Raw genomic sequence first — 19,019 nt, 5'->3', positions numbered from 1 at the left:
GAAGATTTATAAGGTAACAAGACAATGGGAGGCAGGCAAAAAAACTTCTAGTAACAGAACAAAGAAGACTTCTTTCCAAACACAGTACAATGCACTTCAGCTTCAGCAGTCACAGCAAAAAAACACTTCCCCTTTTAATCCTCTCATTTTCTCATCCATGCTACACAGATTTAGCACTGTTGCACAATTTAATCAGCGAGCCAACACTAGAAAGGGAAGCCACAGGTCAGACAGAAAATTACTGTAACAGGATAGTGTCTGTAGGTGTTTAACGCACAGTGCTTTGAAAAAGTTTTTATCCAGTTAAACACTTTTTTTGTTTTGTCAATTAAAAGTTAAGTGATCTTTGACCCCTCCACCTTTGTTTAGAAAGCTCAGGTGTTATTACTGCCTTTACCTGTAGAATCAAGAAATCCCTTGGGTAGAACCCACTAGCTGACATAAAGTAGGCTGAAAGAAGCTTTAAGTATCATATGACACCCCAATCTCGCAAAGTCTTTGACAAAAGTCATCCCCACCCCAAAGCTCTCAAAGAGCACAATGAAAGAAAGCAACTAATTTAAAAACCCAAAGCAATGTTTTGATGACCTCTGTGTGTCAAACATGATGTTTAAAAAAGTTTTTAGGTCTCACCTTCCTCTGTTAAGGTCAGTGTTTATGACTGAATGATACGACACAGACTGTGGAAAAACTGAACCAATTGCACTGTCCCAATGCTAAAACCACTGCTAGGCAAAATTACCTAAAGAGCTCTCTCACATTTTCCAATTATTAGAAATGTAGAAAAAAGGTATTTAGTGTTTTAAATCTGACATAAATGTACCACAGCTTTTTAATAAATAAAATTTTAGTAACTAAATTGTCAAACATAGTGGTGGTAGAATGATGGTCTGGGACTGCTTTGCTGCAACAGGACCCAGCTGGCTTGCTGTAGTTCTTGAAAGACGCAAAGTCAGCCATCAGTTTGTGACCTTTGGTTTGGATCTTTAAGTGTCATCATCCAAAGTACCCTGTAATTCCATCTATAAGAAAATAAAGGTTTTTGATGAACCAAGTCAGATTCTGGACTTAAATTGACACTGAGACGTGTGGTTTGACCTTAAACCTTAAACTCTACAAAGCAAATAAACAAAAACATTTTTTGCCATAAGGGTTGGTTTGAAATTCCTTCACAGTGATTAAAAAAAGACACACTCATGGTAGTTTTCAATCAGGTTGGCACAAAATATTATAATATTTCAGTTTTTTAAGGCAATAACTTTCAGTAGTATTATCTTAATCATATATTTAAAAAAAAAAAGTTTTTGTATTCATCCAGGTTGTCTTTGTCTGATATGCAAAAAAAATTTTTATATCAAAAAATGTAAAAAGCTGAATCAATATGTTGATATATATCCATCTTTTTTTCCTTTAGCATAGATGAAACATAACTTAGCATATCCTGTTTAGGACTCAATATTATCATTTGGTTGTTGTATGCTGACCAGAAAGAGATAGGGCAGATAAACTCCCTCCCATCAGTCTCCACATTATCAAGGTGATGAAAGGTAAGAGAAAACCATCAAAGTTGGAGAAGAAGGGAGATTTCTAAACTCTTTTTGACATGTTTTTATCCTGAATGCATATCTAAAGCTTACATCTCCTGCCCTTCATTCACACTAAATATGCTACCACCTTTATGTTCTTTGCAGTATGCCTATAACCGCCCTGAAGAACTGAAACTGGAGACTGAGTCCACAAGAGTAAACCTCTATCCAGGCTTTTGTCGACTCACAATGAGAGCTTTGACACCCCATAGATTCTTCATGTGGCTCATCAGGGAATAAACAGGAGGATGTGAAGCTTTCTTTGAGTGTGGGTTGCTTAGAGCAGTGTTTCCCAACCGGGTGTACTCGTATACCCTAGTGGTCCACGAGTGCATTGCAAGGGATACATGAAAATATTTTATTTCTTGAGTAGTAAAATAAAATAGGGATCTGTTTTGCTTTCTGAGGACCCAATTGTAAAATTAAATAGCTTTTATCAACCAAAAAGTAAGTTTTTCTTATATGTTTGAGTTCACCTTCTGCTTTGACACTCATCCAAACCAAGCAGAAGAACAGACTGGATGTAAGGAGCTGCACTGGGATCAGCCGTTATTCACACTGAGCTATTGGAGCTCATCAGAGGACCTCAGGTGTTTTGATGAAAACAAATAAAACTAATCTAGTAGGTCTGACTATAATTTTTGTTCTGTGTTTTGTTCCCAATTCAGCAAGTTTAAACATGATTATAAGGGAGTTCCTGTTTTATAAATACAGGTTTATAATATGATTTTATTTTATATTTATTTCGAATCCTTAACACTGTAACTTCCAGGCAACATACTTATGTTGTTTTTTACATAAAATTATAAAAATTAAATGCTCAAATTAAAAGATTGAGTAAGATAGTCTTTATTTTGTTAGGAATCCAGTTTGTGTGGGTTGTGTTTGTTTTCTTCCACCACCAGGTGGCGTCTGGTTCTCGTTGGCCTTCTCACACACCTGCGGATGGTTGCCTCATTACCGGAGGACTCTTAAGCTGCTGACTGTCACTACCTCCTCGCCAGAGTGTTTGCTAGTTTTGGGTACTCTAGCCAAGCTGAGTTTTGCTGAGTCAAACTTAGTTTTGTCACCTTAGTCTTAACCTTGTTGTTTTTTGTCTTTGCCTCTCGGCAGGAAGTCATCCTGCAAACTGGATGTTTTGGACCTTCTCCCCCCTGGAAGGATTCTCTGAGCACCAAACTGAGCTGAGGATTCAGACTGGTGGTTTGGATCAACTTTTCCCCAAGGATTGTTTGGGCTTCTCTCTGAGCAGGGGATTCATCTCCACAAGAAACCTTTCAAGTACTGCAGGAAATCTAAGTGACAGCCAGCTCCTCCGTTCCTCAAGGAAACACCTCAACCTGGTTAAACCCTGTCTGCCCTCCAACGAGCAAGTCTAATACTAGATTCAAAGAAAGACACTTTTTTCTGGAAACATAAGTCCTGTTGCTTTTATTCCCTTTTTCTAATCAAGGACACAAATTTCCCACTGAGCCTGAACTAACCACAAATTCTTCCCCTTTACTTTTCAGTCCCGGTTCGCCAGTGTTCAGAGCAGAACTGGACTCCTCTCTACCAACTCACAATAAACCTGTTAAACCTTCCCCTGGTCTCTCTGTTTGGTTTTCTGCATGTGGGTCAGATCTTTGGATAAAACCATGCCATATTTTAGTTATTGTATGTTAGAATTTTTGACAACCATCAATACTTTTAACTTAGAGGGGAACTCATGGTAAGACAAAATGCCCAATGGGGTACACGAGTCAAAAAAGGTTGGGAACCACTGGCTTAGAGAGTAACTCTTGTGGTTTACTTCCCTTTTTCATTTATCCTAAATTTTGACTTAGACTTTTAGAGTTGGTCAGAAATGTTTGGAAGGTCGGATCTAATGTAAAAATTCATCTAATCAGTACCATAAGTCTCTTATCAGTGCAATCCTCAGTGATGTGCTGATGAGCTCATGAGTCTTAAAAAAAATAAATCTGATAAGATGATTTCGCCTAAGTCCTTGTAGTTGTCATAGTTTTGTGCGTGCTTTGTGCTGGGGGGGTGTGTCTGCATTTCAGTAATGAGCTTGCAAATGCCTCACAGCTGTTTGCTATTGTTTATGTCAAAAGGTTTCTCATTCCTTTCTATCTGTACTTAGTAATGTTAACTAAAAACTTAGAAAAAAGTATTATGTTTGATATTAGAAGCAATATTTTTTATGCTTTTCCATCTATGTCGGACTTTCATAAGCAAACAAGAGGATTCAATAATCTATAAAATGGGTCTAATATGGGCTCAGACGTGATTTATCGACATCAGGAAAGGAGACAGAGGGAAGGGCTGATGGATGAATGAGACTAGACCACCGCCTAAACACAGATGCAATACTAAAAATACAAGCAGATGTCAATTATCGTGGATCATGTTGCATAAATCTTTTAACGCATTGTGGAGAATGCATCTTCATTTATCTGTTGAGATACTGGCCTAAGAATCTGTTGAACAGACTAATAAAGGAGGCCGGATCTGTTTAGTTCTTAAAGCCTGTAGAGCACATTACAGTAACTCAACTGTCTTCAGCTCTATAAACACAACATTAACATGAAGAAACAAGGTGCTGGATGTATCAATCCTTGTGGGAGCTTTTCTTTATCAGAGACAGAGAATGATGAATGGAGAGAAGTACAGTAATGTCCTGGAAGACAAATTGAAAAACCAAACATACAGCTTGAGCTCCGATGGAATGATTTAGATGGTTCACATTTCAGGGGTAAGACTTCTTTTTTTTTTTTTTTTTTTTTTTTTTTTTTTTTTTTTACAGTGTCCTGTCTGGCAAGGTGGCAATAAGAATAATTGTCTTGATGCCAAAAGGAGCCCAACAGATTTTACTTTCACAAGTGTAGCGGTATCGCAATTGCCATACCGCTCCACTTGTTTCATGTATATAAATTGCTTTATTATAATTATGCAGGGAGTTTTACAGTTCATATGGACACTGCAATGTAAGTAGAGCAGAAAAACAGAAGAAGAAGAAGGAAAAAGAAAAAGAAAAAAACAGGACAAAAGATGAAAGAAAGAGGAGATAGGAAGGAGACAATGACAAAACATTTTCAGTCTGCTTCAACACCTGTAATGAGATGGAGAAAAAAAAAAAAAAAAAGAAAAAAGAACAGCACAACCAAAAAACATGGTACGAGATATACAATAAAGCAAACACCTTGAAACTATCACTAAAGTAATATTATTAAGTCTGATATGTACTCTGTGTTACCTGAAGATATGAATGTGGGGTTTCTGTTTGGAAGTGAATCTCTAAGTACCTGAAGCCTAGCACCTGTAGTTGTTTGTGAGGGTGAACTTGTGCATGTAAAGTTTTAACCATAGAAAAAAATGCTCAATAGTGGTTGTGGAGAGCCGGAGAGGCACACCCCCCAGAGCACTGAGTCCAGCGCCGGGAGACCCAAAGCCCCAGGCGCCCAAGGGGACCCCAGAAGCGAAGGCACCAAGGCGGGGCCAGCCCCGGAAATCAGACCCCACCAAGGCAGGAGGAGAGACAGCCACGAGGAAGCCCCCCAGCCACCGCCATGCCGGCGCCCCGGGGAGCCGCGGGGACGAGTCCGCGGGCCCCGCCGGCAGCCGGCCACCCCGAAGTAGGGCCGGGCGCCGAACACCAGCCCCCCCACGGCGCCGACCGAAACGCCCCAGCCCCACAGAGCACCGAAACACGCCCCGCCCCCCAGCACCAAGCCCCGGCGACCGGCCGCAACACCCACCGCGACCGCACCACCCAGGAAAACACTAAGACGGCCCCGCCCCCGGCCGGGGCCCATGCGCATCCGCCGCGAACCGGCCACGAGCGCCGCGGGACCCCCCCCAAAACGCCCCCCCGGCCAAAAGCGCAGCCCCACCCCACCAAGACCGATGCCAACAGCGCGCAACGAAACACACCGCGCACAGAATCAGCCCGAGAGCAGAAAAGCCGCCCGGCGCAAAACCGCAAGAGGAGCAGACCGCAGCCGGCGCAACCACCCCCCCCAGCAGCCCGAGGGGCAGCACAAAGCCAGAGCGGAGCGAACCGCGCCGCCCCCCCCACCGGACGATGCCAAAGCAGCCCAGCCACGTCCGCCACCCCCCCCGCAGCCCGCACCAGGCCCCGACACGCGGCCAGAGCAGCTCCGCCGCCCCGGCCCCCCACCACGCGCCGGTCATAGCCACCCCAGGCCCACACCCGCCCCGCAGCCCCACCCGCCGCGATCAGTGGGAACAGAGCAGCCCCGCCATGCCTCCAGGAGGGAAAACCCACCCGAATACCCAGCCAGCGCAGCCAGCCCGCCCAGACCGGCCCCCCAACACTACCCCCGCCGGAGCCGCCCGGACCCCCACACACCAGCGGCGCGCCGCCAGCAGGACCCCCACCCAGCAGGCCCGCCTGCCCCCCGAGAAAACAGACATGCCAAACCCCCCAAAGAAAAAAAGAGAAAAAAAAAAAAAAAAGGGGCCCCCACAATGCGACAGCGGACACCAGACACCGACCCGCCCGCAACCGCTCCCCCCCACCGAGGAAGAGAAAAAAAAAAAAAAAAAAAAAAAAAAAATAACAAATAAATAGGTAAATAAATAAATTAATTAATAATTACAATTAAAATAAATAGGCAAGAGGAGAAGTGCGAGCGGAAAAACCGGAGCCCAAAACAGGACCCAAGACCCGCACCCCACCATGCCGCGCAGCTCCCCCCCTCCCCGAACCGATACCACAGAACCGGCATAGGAAAGAAAAGGAAAGGTAAGACTTCAAAACTGATGTTCATAGATGCTCTTCGTCCAATCTGACTGAGGTTGAACGACTCATAAATAGACAAATTATAAGGAAAGAAATCTTGTCAATCTGTTGTCATCTGTCATCAACAACATTTCTTTTCACAGTAAAGAGTTGAAGAAAAAAAAGGTTTTTTTCTTTGCCATTGACCATGGCTTCTTACCAAATTCTTCAAGTCCCCCTGGTGGGAAAGTTTCCCCAGCTGGCTGCAATTGCTGGGTCCTAACTGACTGATGGGGGGAAGCTGGGTTGATTGACAGCCTGTCCTACATTATCCATTGGGTATGGATGTCCCAACTTAGAGGCTCACAGATCTAATTACCATCAGCAGCTCTAAGGGTAAAGTTTTTGTTCTCGGTAGGAGCCCTGTTTTTATTTTTGAAATGTATTCTTAGTGCTCACCAACCCCCAAATCCTAGCCTATTTAGGCTGCCTGTGTATTTAATTGGGTTTGTTCTTTATGTGCATGTTTAAGTCTGTCACAAAACAGATGAATAACTAGAACCTTGCATTGGTATTGTTTTGCAGAACTTGATTGCATGCAACAGGAACAAAATCTCACCCAAGATGAAAAAAGCAAATAGAAGATGAAGGGCTTTGTATGATAAACGTCTACAATTTCTGTAACTTCAGTCCTGCTTGTCTAAAGCTTTCAACAACTGCGTCATTTCAGCTCTTCCCAGCTGTCTGAGCTCAAAGCTTTTACATAATCACTGTTCCAAAAGAATGCACCTCTTTAAAAAAAACTTGCTACTCTGATACGGACTTCTTGCTAGAATTGTTGTTGAGGGTCATATTTTAGGAGATGACAGGAAAGCACTAAGATCAGAAGAAACAGTGGATGCCCTGTGGAGGACCAGATAAAGAGTGATCAATAGCTTACAGATAAAGGAGTGTTGTTTTGGGGGGAATGGGCCTCAGTAGTTCTACATGAGACAAAGACTGAGTCTATTTCAACTCTGATTTGGTCTGTAAATTTCAATTTGCAATTACCATATGGGAATATAAGTGTTTGCAAGTATTTTTGGGGAGTAATAGTTGTAGATGCACATGTGCAGTTTCTTAAAAATAATTTGTTTTTCCATTAAACATTTTTCCTTTCATGTATAATGCTACCCAATACTACTTGCAACGTGCTTTGCGCTGAATTAGCTGCTTTGCACAGCTAATTTTTGTCTCAGGTCTTAGTGGGCCTTTTTTCTAACACTTGAAGTAGCATTAATCTATATGATGATAATTTTGCTATAGCTTTCACCTCCAAAATATTATATTCCAGGATTGCTGTTCATACATTTCCTATTAACTCTTCTTTGTTCCTGTGTCATACCAATGGCCTTTTTCCACATGTTGGTTGAGTTTACTATATGGCTTGTGGCAAACTGAAAGATACATTCTTTTTGCATTCTTGTAACAATGGCTTTCTTCATTTTACTCTTATAAAAACGCAATATATGATCCATAATTGTCCCTCCTGAGTTGTTGATCACTACAGCTCCCCCAGAGCTACCATGGGCCTCTTATCTGCTTATGTAATTACTGTATTACCATCCACACTTGACCTTAAAAGAAAAGAAAATGTTTTGGCAGGTTTACAGCTCTGTAATTCTCTTTCCAGTTCCGAATAAAAATGTGAAAATGTCTTTGTTAAAATATTATTTCCTCGATCTGATTAATGTGCTTGTTCATAAATAAAAACTGAGGATGCCAAAAAATAATAAAATGCATTAAAAATTGTGGATTATAAAAGAAGAAGCTATAAACGAAACACAAAAATGAACCATCTTGTGAGGAGAGTAGCTTGGTTTCGTAGAGCTGCTCTGAATCCAAAGTCTTGCCTGGTCTGGCTTGAAGCTGCTCTTTCATTGCTAAAGCTCAGTGTTTCCTCATACTGAAGACAGCCCTTGTTCCCAGCTGTTTATTCAGCTGGCCCACCAGCAGGGACTTCAGGGACTCAGACACAACCCCTCCCTAAGTCCAGTCAGACACCTCCACCTCTGCTCCCACCCAGGTCACCAACCTCCTGACCCCTTTACCCTGCGGTTATTTGCTTCAAGGCCCATCGTTTAAGAAGGCTGTTTTGTTGGGCCCTCATGTCGCCCAAAGTCTCCACTTTAACTCTTGTCATCATTGCAATTGATCTGCACCAAATGAGCTGATTAGGGGAGCCTGCAGTTTGTCTTCTTGAATGGGTTGCCCTAAGCTGGGCAGAGCATGGCAGGATCAGGAGGGGGTATGAGGATGAAGGACAGGGGTCAAAGGGCACAGAGGGTGAGCACAGTTGGGCATTCATTTCGAAAACTGCAACATGAACTTAGTTACTGAGGAGAATTGAATCAAGCCTTTTTAGTTGTGTTTTTACTTCAAACTTATCTGGCTTTGAAAGTGGTTAATTACTGGAATAAGGACTATTTGTAAAGTTTTGTTTGGACAGATTTCCTTTTTCTAGAACTAATATTTAGATAACAGCATAAAAAGATATTCAAATAGTGAGTACAATTAAATGTATCATCAAGACTGCATTAGTCTCCAGAATGTTCGAATCTTAGCCTCCCAAAACTCAACAATTTAGATTATTTTGATGTGACCAAGCTGGATTATGTTTCCCCTTTGTACAAATAATTCCAGGGTTTATCTTAGGCCAGAATGTGACAGCTTCCTCCGAATGTGCTTGGTTTGAATCACATCCACACTTGATTCCCATCTCCACATGTGACAAATCAATCTTAGAATGGGGGATAAACAAACCAGACTCTGATTCAGCCGTGTCAAATAACAAAGCTTTGAAAAAGCATTACTAACCAGGATGCGGCTGAAAATGTCCCAGATTGGTTTTCGCCTTCTCCCTAATGTGGACATCCTGACAAAAGTTCAATTCTGTATCCCGAAGCAAAGCTTTCGTATATATGTGTGAGTGCATCTTTGTGTGCACTGCTATGCATTCACCTTTGTTAGGAATTATATCAGCCAAGATGCCTTATAATTACAGTCTTGGTGTAACCTAATACTCCTCCCACTATAAAATGAGCATCCCCCACTCTTTTTGGTCTGAGATTAGGGAGAAGCTCTGCTGAATGAGCTGGAGATTACGTTGAGGGGGCCTTAACACTTGTCAAGAAAAAGTCAATAACATTAGAGGTAGGGGGATAGTCTAAGTCTCACTGATTGGGAGATGGAGAACTTAATGATAGGGATACAACAAAGTCCAGAACAATTAGATGCAGATCCAAAGACACGAATGGTAATAATGACAGTATTATATATCAGTGCAATGTGAGCATACTGTGCACATGGTTGAAAGGGAACTTTATTTACTTATCTGATCTGAAAGGTCTTAGAAGTTTCAATGGTGCCTTTGTTCATCACTTGTTTACTGCACAGCACTATTTGAGCTGGTATTCTTTATGAAAACATCATATCTCTCTGAAAATTTCTTTCATTAAAAAACGTAGCTGGACGTATTATGTTGTTTGAATACTTCACTTTAGCAGGGCCAGGAAAGCTGATCAAAATTCATCAGTCCATTATCTGAAAATGGTATGATTATTACATAACTGCCAGGTTGAGCAAGTATAGGATTAATCAGAAAAGTTGCCAACAAGTTTCATGGGAACTCTGGAGGAGTTGCAAAACTCCATGTAACTACAATTGTTGAGAGGACAACTATTAGTCGAGTAGTAATCTTAAAGCACCTTACTGAGAAAACTCAATCAGATCATACATAGACTGTTTACAAGTTTTCTGTCTAAGGAAACCAAGCACTTTGACTTTGCTGGACACACTCGTACTAGATGAGCATGTAGCGATGGTAGATATTAATTTGCATTGTCTTGCTGATTCTACAGCAATCCCTCTCACCGAGCTTGCATGAAGCATGAGTAAAGGGAAAAACTCCCTTTTAACAGGAAGCAACCTCTTGCAGACCCAGGCTCAGAGTGGTTCAAGGAGACAGAAGCAAATACACATGAGGAACATAGAAGAACTGATCCATAAATACATTCTATGTTTGAAAAGGTAATGGTGAACTTGCTCCACAGGGGGCTTTGTGTAGGAGATAAACAGTTAGCAACACAAGCTATGAGCCAGTTTTCATGTCAAAAGAAATTAAACAGAGCAATTACAGTTGGTAGTCTAAGCAGTGATAAACAGGCTCAACTCATCATCATGATAATCTATAATCATAGTTGTTGATGGAAGCGCCCAGCTGATATTTCACCAGGATGATGTCAAAACAGGAACAGATAGATCAATAGAATCAAACTTAACTTTATTTTCAATACATTGTCACAAGTACAAAGCGACGAAATTCACTCTCTGCATTTAACCCTTCCCTTTGGGGAGCAGTGAGTGGCAGTCCGTGGGAGTGGTGAACTCAGAATCTCTGGGATCCAAGCACAATGCCCTAACCACTAGGCTACCACTCCCCTAGTATCACGAGAAAAAGCTTAGAGAACATAAAATCAAGGGTCAAACTTACCAATACGGCAGAATTGGAGAAAAGAGATAGAAGGAAGTGGAATAATGAAAAGTGGTCTCTATGTCCTCCTGCAGTCTAAGCCTTTAGCAGCATAACTACAAAGATAGCTCTGGATAACCTGGGCCACTCTGACTATAACCTTTATCAAAAAGAAAAGTAAACATTCTCTAAAATACTCAATCTGAATAAAGCAAAGTCTGTTTGAGGTTTGAAAATTCAAGGTTCTAGTCTAGAGCCACTCTTTTGGAAGACTAAAAACCCTAAACACAAGCAGTTACAGTGTAATAATTTAAATCAAAGCATAATGTTGTGTTAGATTAGTCCAGTCAAAATCTAAACCCAAATCCATTTCAAAATCTGTGGCTAGTGCCTGAAAATCGCTGTTCACAGATGTTCTCCATCTGAGATCACTAAGCTTAAACTATTTTGCAAAGAAGAATCTAGCAAGAAATACATATCTGGCATGCTAACATGGATTCACTTAAGAGTATTTGTAGCTTTGTGTTGCAAGGTAATTGCACCCAAAGGTTGGTTTTTAAACCAAAACACAGATTTTAGATTTTAAATTGTAGGAAAATGTAATACTGTGCATTAAAGTCATGTTATGCACTTCTTTGGGTTCCTGTAGTCTACAAATAAAAACATTGAAATTTAAGGTGGTTTTAAAGTAAAATCTAAGATAAATTCTTAGGATATTGGTACCACTGTAAGGCACTGCCTTAACATTTAACAGCAGATAGAACCAACCATGCTTGACAAGGATTATTTTTCCAAGCTACATGCTGACCCAATGCTTTGCTGTGTCACAGGTCAAAGTTTAAAAGGCTAGGAGCAGTTGCAGTGTCCTCACATCCATCTTCATTCATAAGAGGTCTGGAAGCACTCAGTGACCAGACCTCCTCCTCTTCCTTTTACAAACTAACTGTCCTTTTCTGATAAACAGCTTGATCAGAAAAATATGTTTTGGCCATCTCTGCGCTGAGCTGCCTTACATGATCCACCAGGGAGATACTCTCCACCTCAAACACCTATTTTTTCCAAGATGATATCTTTGCAGTAACAAAAAGGTTGAACTAATCAGATAAGTCATGCTGCTTTTTCCATTAAATTTGATTATTGTGACTCTTGGAAAGCTTTTAGATGATCTGTTGTTTATATGTCAAAGATTTACACAGTGTTACATTTTTAAAACAAATAATTAAAAAGCCCCAAATGGTCAGCCTGTAAAAAGCACAATGAAACTCATTTATCAAATTGGTTGCTATAAAAGGAGACAATCTTTAGAAATCTGCTAAGCGGATGATGTTTCTTAATTGCTGAAATAATAGTATTACTTATTGAGTAGAAAAGGTTTGGAGACTAAAATGTGCCTTAAAAATTCATCAAAGATAGTGTGAACTAACACACATGGGATGTGATCAAAAATCACAAACAAAGTGATCTTTAAATTACTTTAAAGGCAAAAATTACTGTTAAAGTTGAAAAGTGTTAGCAAAATCAAATAGAACATTTTTTAAATGAGAAAATAGCTGGGACTGAAAAAAGTGGTCTGATTATATAATCTGTAATCTTTAACGCTCCAAAAAGCAGTAATATTTACAGCCCTGATTTAAGGTGTTGACAGTTTCTGCACATCCAAGCTTTCAGGGAGTTGGTCTCAGAGTTGAGGAGCATAGAAAGTAAACACTGACTCCCTTTAATTAGTTTTCCATTGTGAACAGGTCTGTGGTGATTTGAGAGCTCTGAGTAGTCCATACTTGACAATTAATTCAGAAATCTAGACAGGGAGAACACTATGGGGGAGAAACATTATCTTAAAATCTGAACTGTTTAAACAGGAACTCAAAGAGGTTTAAAAACTATATTGTTATTTGCCAGGACTACATAAAAACTTTAATAATACCAACATAATATAAAGTTATCCATCTATCTTTCTGTGAGTTGTTTTAACAGGAATATCCTAATTCTGTCAATGCTTTCAAAGATGATAGGCTTTTATTTGTCACCTTTACATGACTCCATCAGGGTAATGAGGCGCTGGTGCCTACCTCCAGCAGTCTTTGGACCAAGTCAGGGTATACCAGGGTGAGGTTGCTAGTCCATTACAGGGAAACACAGAGATGCCGAATCACTCACACAACACACACCTAAGGGCAGTTTAGTGACACCGATCAACCTTATGCTAAATGCTTTGTAGTTCGGTGTTAGTTCTGAGTACCTGGAGAGAACCCACATATTCACAGGGGGAACTTGCAAACCACATGCAGAAAGACCAAAGGCCAGAATATGAGCACAGGACCTTCCTGCTGCAAGGCAGCAGTGATTACTCTGTGACTTTAAAGGACAGCTGTGCTTTACAGAGAAATAAGAAATCAAGTGTCAAAATGTCATATAGGCCTCTGATCTCTGCTCTGTTAAGCCCTTAGTTTGTTTTCAATTGTCCTTGATTTTTGTCCTTTCTGTCTTAAACCAATTTTAAGTTCTGTAAGTTTTCATAATTCCTCATTAAATCCTTTAACACGCTTTCTAAGTACCTAGGCTTTCACGTTAACAATAAACTAGAATGAAGAAACAATAATCTGCCACGGTTCAGAACTGAGGACCCAGTACTCAGGAAAGACACACAGTAGGATTACTGAAAAAGCATTTATTTAAAAACACAGATCTGTGCTTCAGCAGTTGCAGCGGCTAGGGTGTCTGAGGCAGGAAACTGATGAGAGGAAACACAGGTTATTGACGATGTAAATCTAACGGAGGAAGATTATGAACGTGAGTCACTAACCTGGTTTACAAGTTCAGTCCATAGCCAGAGAACGAGGTAGGATTCAGCCAGTGGCTGCCAACAAGATGCGGCGGGCTCCACCCAGAGTGTCCCTGATGCCGCAGCCCCGGAAAACGGGCAGGAGTCCCGAGACTGGTTAGGAAAACAGATCAGAACAGGTACAGGAAGGCTTAGAGGTCCAGGAATCCGAAGCCAGGTCAGGCAACCTGATCAGTGGTTGAGAGGCAGTACAGGTCAGGATAGGGAATTTGGAAACACTAAGGTAAGCTAAAAACACTCTTACCACTGGCATGAGAGAACAAGAATAATATGGCCCTGATGACTGCACCTTAAATAGAGGCAGGAGCAGGTGGGTCAGATGAGAGGTAATGAGCAACCGGGCAGAGTTAGAAAGGTGAATGGAATGAGTAATTAAGTAATTCATCAGTGCCAAGATCATGACACAATCACGCTCTTTACTTTTATTGGTTGTATATCTGTCTGAGAATATCTCTCAAGAAGATTTGAGTTTTATTAGAATCCCCTCTACTTTTTTGGGATTCTCCTGAAAACCTTATTCCCTCTATGGTGGAATCAGCACTTTTCTGTCAAAGCATACTGTCCATGGTTGCAATGTTAATCAATTTCATTTTAATCCGATTTATATTGTATGTAAATCTCTCAAATCGAGAGGATTTGCAAACTGTACTCCCGATTTTTTTATTTTCTTTGGAAAAATAGCTTCTTCCTTGCTGAGCCGCATCTCTGGTTACTATTTGCCACAATTATCCATATTGGGAAATGTGTACTGTATAACAGAAAAATTTACTCTGCATTAGGGCTGGGCAATAAACTGGATTTTTACCATTACTGTCATTCACTACGATAACTGGTGACAATTTTCCCATGTCGGTAAATAAAAATAAACTTAATTCTGTCGTTAATTAGAAGAACACAAAATGCAAAGTTTGTCTGGAAACTATCAGAAGTAAACAAAGTAACATGTCCAACCTCCACTACCTCCACCACAGCCATGCTGTTGAGTTCAAAGATGTGCAAAAGGCTTTATTACATTTGCAGAACACTGTTGTTCAGTGAGTCATGTTGAATGTCTAAACCGGAATGGGTACAAGACTTTGATATTTATTTGAAAGAAATTTGATTTATTCAATAAAGAAATTATCAATAGATCAGTTGCATTTCCTGCACATGCCTTTATTTCTAATAGAGGAGCCAGAGCAATTGTTGTGCATTTATTATTATCAAGGTAAAACTGCCCAATTTATTGTGATATTGATTTGAGGTCATATAGCCTCAAATCAAGGTGTGTCTACAATCTTTTAATCAGTCAGTATACCTATATATATATTTAGGGCTGCAGGTAATCACTATGCAGTTTGGTGACATGTTGTGTACCACGCTCAACATGAACCAGAGGATGCAAAGGAAAGAGTTTTCTCAGGAGATTAGAAAGAAAGAGCAAATCAATGAGATGGATAAAATGAATGGTAACAAAAGAAACATCTCTAGAAAAAATCTCTAAAAAGGTTAAAGGTGAACTTCAAGCCCCGGCAACATCAGTGTTAGATCGCACCATCCGTTGTTTGCATCAATGTGGACTTAATGGGAGACGACCAAGTAGGGACCCGTTGTTGAAAACAAATTTGCTAAACTACATGTTGACAAGCAATCAAGCTTCTGGGAGAAGTACATATGGACAGATTAGACAAAAATGAAACTCTTTGCCAAGGCACATTAGCTCTATGTTCACAGATGGAAAAACAAAGCTGTTAAGAAAACAACACTGTCCCTACTCTGAAACATGGAGGAGGCTCTGTTATGATCTGGGGCCGCTTAGCTTCCTCGGGCAAAGGGTGTCTTAAATCTCTGCAGGGTATAATGAAATCTCAAGACCTTCAAGGAATTCTAGAGAGAAATATACTGCCCAGTGTCAGAAAGCTTCTCTTTAAGAGAACAATGACCCATAACACACAGCTAAAAACACCCAATAAATTAACTATTCTGAAGTTGTCTTCTATGAGCCCTGACCTAAATTATATTGAGCATCTTTGGAAGGAAGAAAAACAGTGTTGTTAATGTAGACAAAATCAAATTTCATAAGACTGTAGTAAACCAGAACAGACACAACATTTGGTATTGTATTTTGTTTTCCTGGGACATCAGAGCAATGTGATCATATACTATAAAATGAATCAGCAAAATTTCTGTTTATGTTTAAAGACAGAGAAGGAAGATTGTGAGCAGAGAAAAGTGGCAACATGAAAGAGTATATATGTTGATGAATAGAAAGAAGCATTGACATTAACAGGAAGAAAGAAAGAGCTGGAGGAAAAGCCCAGAGTAGCGTCTTGGCTGAACTTATCGTGAACCTTGGCAGATTTGTTTTCTCCAAAGCCCTTTGCTTGCTCAAAGGGGGCGAGATTTACATGCCTCTCCCTGAACTGCTGTGAAACTCAGACAGGAGATGTGATGATGGGATGGGTGAGCTGAAGAAAATGGGATGGAGGCTTTTCACAGGTTATGGAGGTGAGAGGTGTGGGAGGCCAATTATTTGCTATTTTAACAATCTGTCCCAAAGTTTAATGTGTCCATGTCAAACGTTTCGCCTCCAACTTACCAGTTTACCATCCTAATTAAAAAAAAGTCCAACCTCATTTAGTGGGGTGTTTCATTTAAAAGCTTGTCCTTCTTATTGACAGGGATGGTGTTAGCTGACAGATCTCTGCCCTCCCAGCTCACTTCCTTGAATGCATATATGAGGTAATGTGCTTGTAATGTGTTCTTTTAACGTAAATGTTATATATTTTTTAAACAGTTGGTTTACACAGTAAAAACAAACAGGTAAGTGAAACTGACAAAATAATGAGACCTTATTCAGTAAATGATTATATTATTGCAAAAAAAGCCCATCGAAATCATGTCAGAACAGGTATTTCTGTGATTCACGCATGTCTGAGTAATTGTCATCATTTTTTCTCTCTGAGAAACAGTTTTTTGATTGTCCTGGGAAAACAACTGACCATTACTGTTGCCACATGCTCATTCAGGAGGAGGGAGCATTGCATGTCAAATAAACAGAAAGATTTTCATATTCTTGAGACCTTGTGTGATTCATTCATTTTTCTTATTTTATAGCGCCACCAGAACTGATCATAGTTCTGATGGCCGTTTTAGCCTGTTGATCCATGAAATAAAAGTACTTAGGCTGAAACCAAAATAACTCAGACTCACCATCTACTGGTACACGTTATTTAAGTCACATAACATTTCCCTGCATAGAATCACGTGAAAAGACCTCAGAACAGCATTTAGTGGATATACAGTCACACGGCTGCTGTTTGTTAATGCCGCCATGCTGGACAACATAAAACCACCTCTGTACGGCCTAATAATAATTTGAGATATTTACTACATAGATGTAATGCGAAATGAGTGGATAATCTGCCAACCGAAATGTACCTACATATGTTGAACAGCGCTGCAGTGCAAAAAACTTATAATGAAATTCTTATAATTTGCCTGCAAACTTATTTTCACCGATTCAAGACATCTGTCCTGATGTCCTACGGGACATCCCCGACTTAATCTACAATGATTTGAATTACTTGATGAATCTAAAAGCTTTCTTTTAAAGATAAGCAATGAAAACTTTTAAAACTTTTGATTCTTACAGCTTTTTTCTGTATACTAAACCCACTTTCACACTGAAAACCCTGGTTTTTCTAAACCGGGATGACCTGCTAACAATCTGCTTTTGGCTCTTTTTCCATTCGACTGAAAAGCCGAGTCTGACCACCTGCTGGCAAGCTGCTTGACCAGTGTTCCCCACCACTGCGCGTCTGATGAAGGCATCACGCTGGGTGAGCATTGCTGATATCGACAATGGGATGGAAATCATTGAAGGAAATGATGGAGAGCAACGTGGACAGGGGCCAGAGCGTACTCGAACGATGCCTGAAAGATGGCCACAAATCTCCTTTTCTCCACGGAGGATAAGGAGCCAGTGCTGTGCCATGTTTCTCAAATACAAGCAAGGGTTGTTTGGGCTTGTTATGTAAGAAGCAACAGGCGCGGTGTTGTGACATAGGTACTCAAAGTCATCAACCCGGATCTGGTGTTCCCATTGCATGCCGATTAGAGCCAGGGCGATTTTAATGCAAATTGTTTGCCGAGTTGTTTGACCTGGGTAGACATCTGTCAGTGAGCTGTTGTCACCCCAATTAAGAGCCAGTGGACCTAACATCGCTCGGGCTGTAGTAACAGCTAGAGTGTTAACTATTCAGACCGAGATGTTTTCTCACAGACTACAGCCTTACTTACTTTTTTATGTCACTTGCAAACATCTTGGATTGTTGTGAGTTGATTCTGCTCATGCCCCTTTCCCGTCGGATGCGGTAAACCAGCTGGATGTCTTTGGGTATAATGGTGAACCTCTTGGCGTGGATGGATCAAAGCTGGTGTCTTCGAAAAGACCAACCAGGTAAGCCTTCCTGGCCTCATCCAGGGCCATGATGGCGGAGCACTGGATTCACAGATTGGTCTTGAAATCCTGAGCAATCTCTCTGGCCAGATGCTGGAAGGGCAGCTTGTGGATGAGCAGCTCCGTGAATTTCTGGTAACGACGGATCTCTCTGAGAGCCACGGTTACATGCCATAACAATGGGGCTTCTTCACCCCACCAGTAGCCGGGGTGCTCTTACGGGCAGCTTTGGTAGCCAGCTGCTTCCTGGGAGTAGATTTACAGGCAGTCTGCATAATACTTGCCATGTTGGATTGATCTAGTGTTGGGCTAGAGGGTCGAACCAGGGTTGCAAGTACCTGGTTCGATCCCCACAGCCATCACTCTGGGTTGCTGAGGAAAACCTGATCAATACAGCTAAATTATTATCAAAATACAAAGATTAGGCTTATCCTGCCAAGGGTGTGAGTAAAGCCTACCCGCCCTCGAGGTTTAAATGCTGCCTGTTAAGAGATGAAATGCTCCTCTTTTTTTAGAATAGTGTCAGAGGCAACAAGTACAACAATACTTTAACCATAATCGGTAACCATTTCAGAGGTGATCACTGCAAAGTCTGCTGGTTGTAATTGGTTCCAGTTCTAGCTCCTTACGGCAGCCACCCATCTCCCTCATCTGAGATGCCATCCTTTCTTCCTTCCTTGTTAGTTGGTATACCCACATGCTGAGCACAAGAACAAGTTTTTGTTAGTATTTTTAAGGTATTATGGAGAAAAAATACAGTAGCTGTTGGTTGTTTTCTATGTATGCAACGTTTGTGTTGCTGCAAGCTAATGGCTGAAACTACCTTAACCTGAACACACTGAATCCGATTTTGCATACGATCCAACATAAAATCCTGTCTGACGTGGTTGAGGTGTTTAGTGCTCATTGAAAGT

At 41.0% G+C, this 19,019-nt stretch overlaps 1 pseudogene; it reads right to left on the bottom strand.

Annotated features, from left to right (window-relative positions):
- Nucleotides 1-13,668: 13,668 nt before the first annotated feature.
- On the bottom strand, nucleotides 13,669-18,392 carry LOC119788747 (annotated as a pseudogene).
- Nucleotides 18,393-19,019: the final 627 nt, after the last annotated feature.

This window comes from Cyprinodon tularosa, unplaced genomic scaffold (assembly GCF_016077235.1).
Source record: "Cyprinodon tularosa strain WSP-4 unplaced genomic scaffold, ASM1607723v1 ctg325, whole genome shotgun sequence".
Classification (NCBI taxonomy): Eukaryota; Metazoa; Chordata; class Actinopteri; order Cyprinodontiformes; family Cyprinodontidae; genus Cyprinodon; species Cyprinodon tularosa.
The sequence above is the reverse complement of the archived record's forward strand: the minus strand, read 5'-3'. Positions and strand labels throughout refer to the sequence as shown.